At 38.6% G+C, this 12,055-nt stretch overlaps 1 protein-coding gene across 10 annotated transcripts in view; it reads right to left on the minus strand.

The window, feature by feature from the left end:
* Positions 1 to 11,250, minus strand: part of Ktn1 (kinectin 1) — a 112,466-nt gene extending 101,216 nt beyond the window's left edge. For 7 of the 10 annotated variants that reach the window (XM_076850458.2, XM_076850460.2, XM_076850459.2 and 4 more), the window contains exon 1: positions 11,114 to 11,250. The gene's annotated coding sequence lies outside the window, so the exon portion shown is untranslated. Of the gene's footprint in view, positions 1 to 4,889; positions 4,995 to 9,111; positions 9,201 to 11,113 lie in introns of all 10 variants that reach the window. The other 3 variants (XM_076850457.2, XM_076850456.2, XM_076850454.2) reach the window with 2 other exon arrangements.
* Between the last annotated feature and the right edge of the window lie 805 nt (positions 11,251 to 12,055).

Raw genomic sequence — 12,055 nt, forward strand, 5'->3', positions numbered from 1 at the left:
AACATGAGTGGCAGCGTGAGTTCAAAGTCCTCCAAGCATCAATGAATATATATGAGGATGGGATACTAAGCTCCTGCCTCAAAGGTATATGCCACAACCCATCCATTCCCTTGAAAACTACAACGCAAAAAAAAAACAACAACAACAACAAAAAAAACACTCTAAAAACTGAGATTGCCAGAATGCCAGAGCTACAGCAGCTCTCAGCAGGCTCAGTATCATCAAAAGTGTGGGTTCTTCAAATCAAAGCAGGGCCCTGGGAGGCACCATAGGCCCTCCGCCCTACTCCATCCACATGTTCTATGGCCCCTAAGGCAGGCCTGGAAAAGCGCAAAGCTGCAGGTACCAGAACAGAACCTAAGGAAATTTCAAAGTCATGCATTTGAAAGGGCATTAGATGTTATGAGCACTGTCCATGTGCTGCAGCAGAACCAGGCACATCCTGGCAGCTGTCCAGTGGTGCCAACCAGGCCATAGCTTCTCACTGTGACTTGTACTCTGCTGCTGGCTGGGCTCTTTCTTGGGGTTAATTTTGGCATCATCCTCATCTTCCTCCTCTCCTTCTTAGCCTTCTTCAAAATTGCATCATCCTCCATGGTCTCTCCAGTGAAACAGAGCACAGCCCAGGCACTATCCACTAACAGAAGAAGTGTCCAATCTCAAAATTAGAGGCTCATGTGAACTCAGAATTTTCATCCAGTGAGTCTCCATTCCCCGAGGCTTTCAGAGGACTAAAGGTGAAAAATGACTCGTTGGGGGACTTGCTTAGTGATGGTCCTAACAGTGCCCTGGCCCCTTGTGCTTCTGGCTTCTTCGTGATGGTCTTGACCATGATGTTTCTTCCTTTCTTCCAGCCAATGGTACACTCATCGCAGTCCACTATTTCGGGACCTTCAAAGGTGAAGGGGTCAGTCCTGTCGTGCCCTGACTTCATCAACAAGAGAGGTTTTTAAAGAAAAAGTTTACAAAACAAAATTGAAACAGGTAGATTTGAAAAAGCAATTCAAAATCTAAGAAATGAAAATTGTGCATACTGGCATAGAGACTCAAATAGATGGAATAAAGTCTAGACTGGACTTGGTAGAGGAAAGGTTCAGTAAATTGCTAATTCTACTGAATTCACCCAGTACAAGGCACAGAAAATAAAGAGAAAAAATAAAGCATTTAAGAGACACCAATGATAAACCAAGAAACTCCAACATAGGTCTATTGAAAGGTAAGAAAATGAAAATAACAAAAGCAATTATGTTTTAAAGATTTGAGAATTTTCCAAAATTGAAGAAAACATTGGTTCCTCTGACTATAAATACGCTCTGCAGTTGCAACTGTATATATAAAAATTTATTCACACTTCAATAGCACTGTGGTGAAAATGACAAATACTAAGCACTTTATCAAATGTCCACAACAACTTAAGGAAAACACATGAAAACATTAGCATCATTTTGAAATGTTTACAAATCTCAATGTCACAGGGGTTGAGTTGGAGACACCAAAGTTTACTGAACAGGGTTGGGGATATAACTTCAGAGGTACACAGCATGCCTGGCAACATGGAGCCATGGGTTCAATTCCCAGTACCACCAAACAAGAGGTGATAGGGAGTTTACTGAACTATCCATATTTTTATTTTGTTGGTACATTTTAATTATAAATAATGTTGGAATTCATTGTAACAATTGGTACATGCAAATAACATACTTTTTAAAACATTCCTACATAGTTATTTTCTTATAGCTCTAGAAGCAAAGTGTAGATGCAATCCTCAAAATGACCCTATATTGTTCAAGCAAATAATTAAGAATTACTTCAAGTCATCTAGTAAACAAATATATTTTAGCCTTTAAAAAACCTGAAATATTAAGCAATAAAGAACTTGGAGAAAAGTAAACAACAGCTTGAGAGAGAAGAAATTTAAAAAGAACTTCAGGAAAAAATTCTCAGACAATATAAAAAATAATTTAGGACAAAAACCCAAGGCTATCTTTCTAAACTTGAGGTAGAGAAAGATGTCTTAAAATGGAACACAAAGTATAAATCACAAAAGGAAAATACTGATAAATTAAAAACTCTTTAAGTTATTATTAATAGAGACACCATAAAAATAAGACCAACCACAAAGTGGGAGAAGACATTTGTGATACATAATTGACAAAGAATTAGTATTCAGAACATACAAAGAACTCCTACCAGCCAAAAAGAAAACAAACCACCCAAGAGAAAAATGAACAGCCATTTCTGAGAACAAGAAACAAAAATGTCTTGCACAGATAAAGATCTTATTATCTTGAAAAGATAAAGGATTTTTTAGTTACTAGAAATTCAAAAATCTACTAGTATCAATGCATACAGAACAGATTCTCCCACTTGAGTTTTTACTGGTGTCAAGTATAGGCATAAACGTGGAGACTATTATAATACACACTTACTGGCAAGGGGAATAAATGGTACATTTACACTGGAAAACAACACTGAAAAACAATTTGGCATTACCTAGTAGAGCTGAAAATGTACTATCCCCACAATCCAGGAATTCCGTTCCTAACTAGATATAAGAACTAAAATCATTTATTCAAACTGTAAATCTCAATTCATTAGTGGATAGCAAAAATCAACATAGTGAGTCTTAACTAGCATTTTTGTTTTTAATGAAACAATAGTAAGAACCTCAATACTAAAAGGTTGGTTTTTAAGTAAATTCTGTTGCATGTGTGTACCTAAAAATGTACTGACTCATAATGTCAAATGAATTCTTATTGTGAATGGTTAAAAAAAAAAAAAAAGTCTGAAAAAGTACTATCCTGGAGACAATTAAGTGCACTAATGTACCTATGCAAGCGGCATTGCTTACAACAAAAAAAAAAAAAGGAAAGGAAAGAAAAGGGAGGGAACACCTGGAAACCCAAAGGTCCATCAACAGGAAACAGATAAATTGTAAAATATTCACACCATGAAATCCCATGAGAAGTGAACGTAAATGAATTAGAGGTATACACAACATGGTCAAAATCATATCCATAAACTGATCTATAAAGTCTACAAATAAACTCATACAAAAGGGTCACATTTCCAGAATTCAAAAAGATACAAAACAAAAACAGGTTAGAGATATAAGTAGATGTGGCAACATGAAAAGCAAAGGAAAGAAAAACATTGATTACTTGGAGGGGGGGTGGGGCACAACAACAAAGAGTATACAAAGGAATAAAAGGAAAATGTTCTTGAACTGATATTAGGTACAGAGCTATTTATTGTATCTTTGTATCTTATATATAGTTCACAAATATTTTATATGTAAAAGAAAAAACTTAAAAAGCTGAGAGAAAGACATACAGACAGGCGTTCAGTACATAAGAATTTTACTTTTAATCTTTATACAAACATTCTGTACTCTTGTACTTCTAATTATTTAACATTTAATTTCAAGTAGAAAGAGATAAATGCAAATTATAGCAGACAGGTAAATATGGTATAACCCTCCCTACTTATTTAATCTACACAATTATGATAACAGTGCTGAATAACTTTAGAAAAGTTATACTTTGGAACAAATTTTTCCCCCAAAAAAAGAAAAGCAAATAAAAATAAGAATTCTATTTTTAAAAATCTCACAGAAAATGCTTAGGGTTTTCTTGACTTAGTACAAAGTTACCGTAGGAAATCAGATGTACACAGCAACAAAAAATAAATAAACAAATAAATAAAGCTTCTCTTTACACAAAAGATATATTATTATAAGTATTAAATGCTACTGGGACTTTTTGCCTAAATGAAGGTTAAATAACAATAAAAGGATATGAAATGTATACCTATTTATACAAAGTAAATAATGCTAGAAGATTAGATTTTGTTCAGACTTAAATCTGAACAAAAATTTTTATTAAATCGTAACAAAAATTCAGTTTTGCTCATTTTACAACTAAGTAAAATACGAATGATTATTTTCTCCCCCTATCTCCAGACAAGGTAAATGCATGGGTTACATCTTAGGTTAATCTTAAATGTACCCAAAACTTCACATTCAGAAATACTCCCGTCAAATTAAAACTAAATCCAATTTTGAGGACCAAAAACAAAACAAGCAAAAGAACTAAGCCACCTTTACAACGGATCCAAATTAAAACTTAAAATTACTGTAAACATTTAACACAAACTAGAAGTAGTTTAAGAAATGATTCCCCAGTCATCAGGAAGAGTACCAACCACAAAGATTATGATAAAGCACATTATCTGAAACTGTATCCAGAAATAATGACAAGCTTACAATTTTCACTTCATAGAAATCATGATATTCACCCAACCTTAGACATCCAGATATGAAAACTATGTAAAATAATTATAGAACATATTTCAAATAAATGTGACTTTCCAATAACCTAGGTAAATACAGATGTATAGATTAATATCCAGATTCAGGATGAATTTATTTAAGATTAAGAAAAGTTTTAAATGCTCATCAACATAGCATTTGGGACACTATGGCACTTTCCATGTAAAAACCTTAACTTTGTCCAAGTTTATTTCAAAGATTAACTGGATCTAAACCATGAAATCCCTTATTTATATATAGATTCCACTCAGAATAATTAAATCACTGATCAATAAAATTAACTGAAATAAGAAGTATTTTGCTGAAACTGGACTTTGAATTGTTTTCTATTCCACTCTTCCAAAAGTAAATCTGAAACTCTATCCCATAAGGTTTCACTTCACATGGCATTTCAAATACGACTCAATTACCCACGCTAATGGAGGGATGGCACAAATGACAATTATCAGTGAATTCCCCAATTATTTTCAAAAATCAAGCCATCCATTCATTCAAAGTGATCATTACCTAAGTGCCAGAAAAATACAGTCCACAGTAATGAACAAGACAAAGATCTTACCTCATAGTGCTTCCATTCTTATAGGTGAAACCACCATTAAGCATATAAACAAACATATATTGTAGTATCAGGAACTGACTAAAGGTGCAATGAAGAAAAATAAAGCTGAGACAAAGAATAGAGGATATGTGTTTTAGGTAGGGTGATCAGCATTGGCCTTTCTAAGATAACTACTGAACAATGTCCATAAAACCATGAGCAACCCATAATGTACATACATAGGAACTGACACAAAAAAAATTCTTGCAAACTACCCATTGCTTTCCATATAACAAAAACATGGATCATTTCATTTTAAGTAGCTTTTATTATTTTTCATTATTTTCTCCACTTGAAAAACTTTCTAACCTTCAAATTTAAGTCATTAATTTCAAAAGTTAATCTTCTCTTACAAGGAAAAAAAATATTTGTTATCTTTATTTTGCTAACACCTAACACCAGACAAATCACACTTTAAAAATGGTTTCCACCTGAAGCATTTTTACAAAACAGCCCAATGATAAGAATGGACTCTAAATTCAGCATAACTCAGTTAAAATGCAGGTTCTTCCTCTCCTTTGCTGTCTCTGGACAAACTATTTAACCTCTCACCCTAGTTCCCAAACAATATCTATCTCATAAGATTGTTAAAAGGATTAAATGTGATGCTGTGCATAAAGTATTTACAGAGCCTGACAGCAAATAAGCACTCTAAAGTTAGCTATCACTTATGTAGCAACTACCAAGATAAGAACATAATTCCTTAATGAGCCTCAGGCAGGTTAAGATAAGATCACACATGCAATAAGTGGTACTAACTTCCAAAGCCAAATTCAAGTCCAAGCTCTTCAGACTCCCTAAAACTCATATTCTCTCCAATATACAATTATATAATTAAAGAACTCAGCAATAAAGAACTTGCATAAAATCTTAAGAATTAATAAGATCTAAATACATCTCCTAACTACTAACTCAGTTTATTACAAATTGTTTTCTTTGAAAATTCAAATGTGTAAAATGCATGTGTAATAATAAATAACAATTGTCCACATTTTCCAGTGAGGATAGCATAACGTCACATCTCTTAATAGTGTACTTACAATTCATAAAACTAATTATAATTAACTCTGATAACTAATTGCAAATTTACTCAGAATCAAAGAAATGTGGGTAAATGACATTATCCTCTACTAATGGTAGGCTCAAAAATTCTATGACACCTCTAAAAACAAAAAGTGTTAGTTTACAAAACCTAAGATAAATCCTTCAGAAGCCCTTGATGAAGAACTGGAAAAATCTAGAAGTACTTTTGGAATTTCTTAGTGCCTACATTTTCACTCCATTTTAAAGAACCAAATACTATAGGTAATGGGTATTGATTTAGGTACAAATTATGGAAGGAAAAACAGAAGACCTTTTCTCAGCAAAAGAATGATCCCAATAAAAAGACAGACAAAATGTTTTATGTACAAACATTCAAGGTGCACATATTTTGAGTCCTTGCTTTGGCCAACTTTTTAAGTTATCTAACCAACAGTCTTTATCATGTGGGGCAGGTAAGGGATTCTCTAGCACATTAACATCACTCCCTTCTCTAAGGAGTTCCAAAAGCTCCCTGTTACTTTCTTCTGCTCTCCAATGGTTCCTAGAAGAGAAAAGGAGCAAACAGAAAACTACATGCATCCAAGAATGTGGTATCCATCAAAGGAAGGAACTGCAGGATAAAGACTTAATGCATTAATCTGCCAAGTTCTTACTGACCAACTACTATGTGCCAAACTCTTAGTTTCGCTTAGTTCAAAACAAAAAACAAAAAAGCTCTGCCTTCATAGAGATAATATTATATTATGTTTTTGGAGACAGGGAAAAAAGACAATAAACAATAAGAAAACTGCATAGTATGATAGGTGACAAGTGCTATGGAGAAAATTGATCAGGGTACAGGAATCAGAAGGGGGTGCCATTTTAAAGAAAATGGCAGCGTTTTTGAAAAATTGACAAAGAGTAAAGACTCAAAGTAGATAAGGGAATAAGCTGTGCAAATACCTTATGGGAAAAATGCTCCAGGGAGGGACAATTTCTAAAGACCCTAGGACAGATAGGAGGGCTGGAGGGAAACAAGCAGGGGGAAGAATGGCAGCTAACTTGAGAAGCAAGGGAGATGAGGGGAATGGAAGTACCCAGATTCTATAAAGGTCTTATGGGCTTTTATTCTACATATGAGAAGTCATTGCAGAGTTCTATGAAGTGATATGGTCTAGTTGCTATGTTGAAAAGACTATAGAAAACTTGTATAGAAGCAGAACAACCAGTTAGGAGGCTAACTGCAGAAATCTAGGCAAGATATAATAATGGCCTGAACCATTCTTATGATTAGTGAGCAGGGTGGTAAAAAGTGATGGGATTCTAAATATATTGTCAAGATAAGAAAGAGCACAATACCAAATCTGAAAAAGATAAGTCAGAGATAATTTTTTTTTTTTTTTTTTTTTTTGGCTGAACACTGAATGAAGCTGCCATGGGATAAGTTACTGCACCAGAAGTTAAGAATATGTAAGTTTATGCTGAGTGTACATACAAGTAGATAGGCCTAACAGGTTGTCTATAGCTCAGGAAGGAAGTTAGGCTGGAGATAACAAATACAGGAGGAGCCATCAGCATGTAAGTATGGAAAGCCATGACACTATATGAGATCACTGGAGGAATATAAAAAGAAAAATAAACAAAGGACAGAACATGTCAACTTTTTTTTTAAATACTTTTTTAGTTGTAGATGGACATAATACTTTTATTTGTTTATTTTTATGTGGTGCCAGGGATCAAACCCAGTACCTCACACATGCTAGGCAAGTGCTTTACCACTGAGTCTACAACCCTGGCCCCAAGAACATGTCAACTTTAAAAGTAGAAATTTATCTATAAAGACTAGGACTGGGGTTGTGTCTCAGCAGTAGAGTGCTTGCCTAGTGCATGCAGGGCCCTGGGTTCGATCCTCAGTACCACATAAAAATAAATAAAAAACAAAGATATTGTGTCAAACTACAACTAAAAATTAAAAAAAAAAATTTATCTATAAAGATAAAATGAGCAATTAGTAAGGAGAAAACCCAAAAAGAAAATTTCCCATTAGTCTCTTCTAAAACTATTCTTAGTATTATCTTGCCTATTTACAAATAAAACAAATAAAATCCTACACCATTTTATAGAAGTAAAAAGAAACAGTCTAAAACCTCCCTCAAAGACCAAAAATAGGGGCTACGGTTGTGGTTCAGGGGTAGAGCACTGGCCTAGCACATGCAAGGCCCTGGATTCGATTCTCAGCACCACATTTAAACAAATGAAAAGTATTGTGTCCAACTACAACTAAAAAAATTAATTTAAAAAAAAAGACCAAAAATATATTTAAGCATTCAACCACCTGACATAGTTATAAATTGTCTGTTTTCTAGATCTCAGATACAGAGTTAAGTTAATCAAACTTAACTCTAAATTTCATGGCATCTAAGGATTTTCCCCTTAGTGTTCAATTTTCATTCACATGGGGAGGGGGTTATATTTTTATTTGAATAAACATTTTCCCAGTGATTTATATATAAATTACATTTTTCCGATCAGAACATCCTAAATCATGTTCAGAGAACTGAAAGGGGAAGCAATGAAATGCAACTATTTGTTCATAATGATCAATGTCAGTTGTAGAGAAAATTATTTGCTTCTAGCCTTTAAGTATACTTTGTATTTACTTTCAAAGTAACTAAATTTATAAACAGTAGACAGAACAAGCAGCTGATAAGATGTCATCCTCAAATATGTGAATGTTCTCATAAAGCACAGTTCTCTAAGTCAGAATCCTAAGAAAGATAAAAACCTTCTTGGAGCCATTAAGTTTATTAACAACTTAAAATTTTTACAAAGTATTGGAAATCTTTTGGATTAAAACTTCCTTTGCAGGCTGGGGTTGTGGCTAGAGCACTTGCCTAGCATTTGTGATGCAGTGGGTTCAATTCTCAGCACACACGTAAAATAAAGGTTAAAAAAAAAAAAAAACTTCCTTTGCTATAAAAATTTATGGTGAGCACATAAATATACATCCAGAGCTAGGTGTGTAGCTCAGAGATAGAGCACTTACCCGGGGAGAGCCTTAGTTCAAAGCCCAACAGCATGCACAAGCATGCACGCGCACACACGCGCACACACACAAATATTCCAAATATTTCAAGTAAGACTGAAGTTAAGAACTTACCAGCAGTCACAGTCTTGACATGGGTCCTTCAGAAGTTAAGCCTCAGAAAAAAGCCTTCACTTCTTAGGCCCTTTAGAAAAGCCCTAAAACTGACATTTAACATACAATTCTTAAAACCTCTCCCTACCAAAAGCAGATTAAATCCTATAAATTAGCAAGTATTTCGGGGTGAGAGTTTTTTTAGGGAAAGCACTCAATTCAGCAGAAGAAACTTCTGATATCAAGGACAAAGAAATATCTGGATGGAAACAAATTAAAAACTAATAGCTTTTCATAAGACTAATCCTGAATCACCAAGAAATAGTTAAATACTGGATATCCTTTATAATCTTTAAGTGTTTAATACACTGAAGAAAATTTTTCAATAGATCTTATTATATTTCAAGTTTCAGTATGCCTCAGTAAATTAGGAACACCTTATTCTTTCTAGAAACCCATCTGACAAATGAGACACTTAAGGTGTGCTGAGGGCTACAAAATTAGCAGAGAGATTGTTAACTCCATGTTGGAAGGGCTTGGCGGAGGGGGGATATTAACTTTTCTCTTAGAACCTAGAAACAGTAGGCCCAGCAATATGGTGTCAGATCCTTAAAGAAAGGGGGGGGGGGAGCCTTGCTTTTTTCATATCAAATATGAAAGTCTATACTGCAAAGCACCCAAAAATACAGATCAACTAAAGAGTACTCCAGGGCTGTTCTTGGGAAAATTATCTGAAGTCTAATCAACAACTGCTTTTAACCAAACTGAAGACAATGTTGTCACTTGCCCACTAGGCGAGGTAGGGTGGAAAAGTGCAACCTAATTCATCCAAAATTCAAACTTTGAAGTGAACAGCTACTCAATTCCAAGTGTTTAGTTGACCCCCAAGGTGTTTAGTTTACTATGAATGTCTGAATTTATCAAGCATCTCAAAAAAAACAACCGAACTTTTTAACAATTAACTTTAACTGTAGCTTTTTAAGCAGTTCTTATTCAAATATCTGTTTCGGAATCCGTTTCTGGTACAAGCCCAGCAGAGTTAAGAATCTGGTTTCCTCCCAGACGGAACAGCTAACTTTAAACAGCTCCCTATTAACCTAATCAAGGCTGCAGCTAGACAAGGTCAGGACGCCTTAGGGGCCCACCTTCTCTGCTGCACTCAGGCTCCTTCACTGGCCGGCAGGGTTGCACACCCCCCACCAGGTGCTGGACTGACAAACGACTGCTCTACACTGCCAGTTTGGTTTTCTTTCGAAGTCCTCCACGCCAAAAACCTCATTGTTGGAAACCGAAGTGGCGGGGAGTGGGGGCGAATCACTGAGGAAGACACACCCCTCGGGGAGAGGAAAGGATAACTTCACCCGTCTCGGGAGCGGTCCTCTTTTTCCAAACTCTCCCCTCGTGCTGCTTTCCCGTCCCGGTTCGCCTCCCACCACTACTCCCGGACACTCACAGGACAGTGGGAGTGGCGCCAGGGAAGGGGCGAGCACCCGAAAGCTGGTGCCCCAAGTGCCGGGAGGGAGCGGCGAGGGCCGAAATTCCAGCATGGCGTAAGCATGGCTCAAGCATGGCCCAGCTCCGGCCCAGGGAGCCGCCGGAGACGCACTCCCTCGGTCCACCGGCCGAGGAGCGGTAATCCGCCTTCCCTCCCGGGGGCCCTTAGGCCCGGCTATAAATAGGCGCCTCGGTCACCCCAAGGCCCTCTCGGGCCGACCTCGCCCTCGGGAGACGTCCCCAGGGGAGTCACCGGCCGCACTCGCAGGCGCCCGCAGAGCCTGGGTCGGGCCTGGGCGGCCCGGCGAGGCCGAGCGGCCCCCCAATCCCCGCCCGCCGCGGGGGTCCGGCCGGGGCAGAAGCCCCGCGGCGGTAACCAGGACCCGAGGCCTAGCCGGTCCGCCGTGTCGGAGTCCCGCGGCCGCGCCCCCCGCCCTCCCGCCTGCCCCGGGACCCCGCGGCCGGCGCCGCCCTCCCCACGCCGCTACCGCGGCCGGCACCGGGCCCAGCGCGGCCTGCTCGCCCTCACCCTGCGCGCTGGGGAAGGAAACCGGGAAGACGCGGCGGCGCCGGCACCACAGCCCGGGCCGCCCGCTCCAAGGCGCCGCCGCCGCAGTCACTCAGGTGCCGTCGCGCCGCCCCGCAGGAAACGGGCGGCTTCGGGGCGGGGCGGCCCCGGCACGTCCCGGCGTCGGGGCGGCGGTGCCCAGAGACCGGCCCCTTAAAGGGACAGGCTTCCGCCCGCCTCGGCTCCGCGCGCCAGCCCACGCGCGTCGGACCGGCTGCCGGCTGACTTGCGACTACCGGGTTTTCCTGCCGAGACGGGATCCCCCACCTTTGGCGGGTGGAAAACTAGGATCTGGACGCTCAGCGGAATGACCTTCATTCAGTAGCGCTGCTTTCTCTCTATCTCCGTCCCCTTTATCCCAAGGCTGGTTTCCTCTTATGAGGCCCTCGCTCCAAAGCACCACCTGGCCCTCATACCGGGTGATTTTTATTTTTATTTTTATTTTATTATTTAAGCCTTAAATTAATGCTACTAAACTTCTCTCTGCCCGTCCTGGATTTCTCCATAGAAGTCACAGGAAAACGAAATCCTCCGTTCCTTCCTCCGGAGTTCTTTTACTGAATTTTCCTTCGGGCAACTCTAGCTCCAAGCAGAGAGAGGAATAAAAACCGACCCAAATAAATTGTGTGCAAATATTATGAAGCTGTTGTGTCTGCCAGCTGGTGGCCATTCATTAAGCCGGGGTAAATAACGAGAAATTTCAGCAGAAAGGAGGAATTGGACAGAATCCCTGCTTATGTTTGCTTTTTGCTAAGAGGATGGCAGCGAAATTCCTGGTACACGGGCAAATGAAATGTGTTGATAATCATTATTTATTTCTTATTAATCTCTCACAGTGCTGGGTACTGCCCAGACATGTACAAAACACTCCGAACTCTCCTTAAATGATTCAAAGGAAAGTCC

Source organism: Callospermophilus lateralis, chromosome 3 (assembly GCF_048772815.1).
Source record: "Callospermophilus lateralis isolate mCalLat2 chromosome 3, mCalLat2.hap1, whole genome shotgun sequence".
NCBI classification, from domain to species: Eukaryota; Metazoa; Chordata; class Mammalia; order Rodentia; family Sciuridae; genus Callospermophilus; species Callospermophilus lateralis.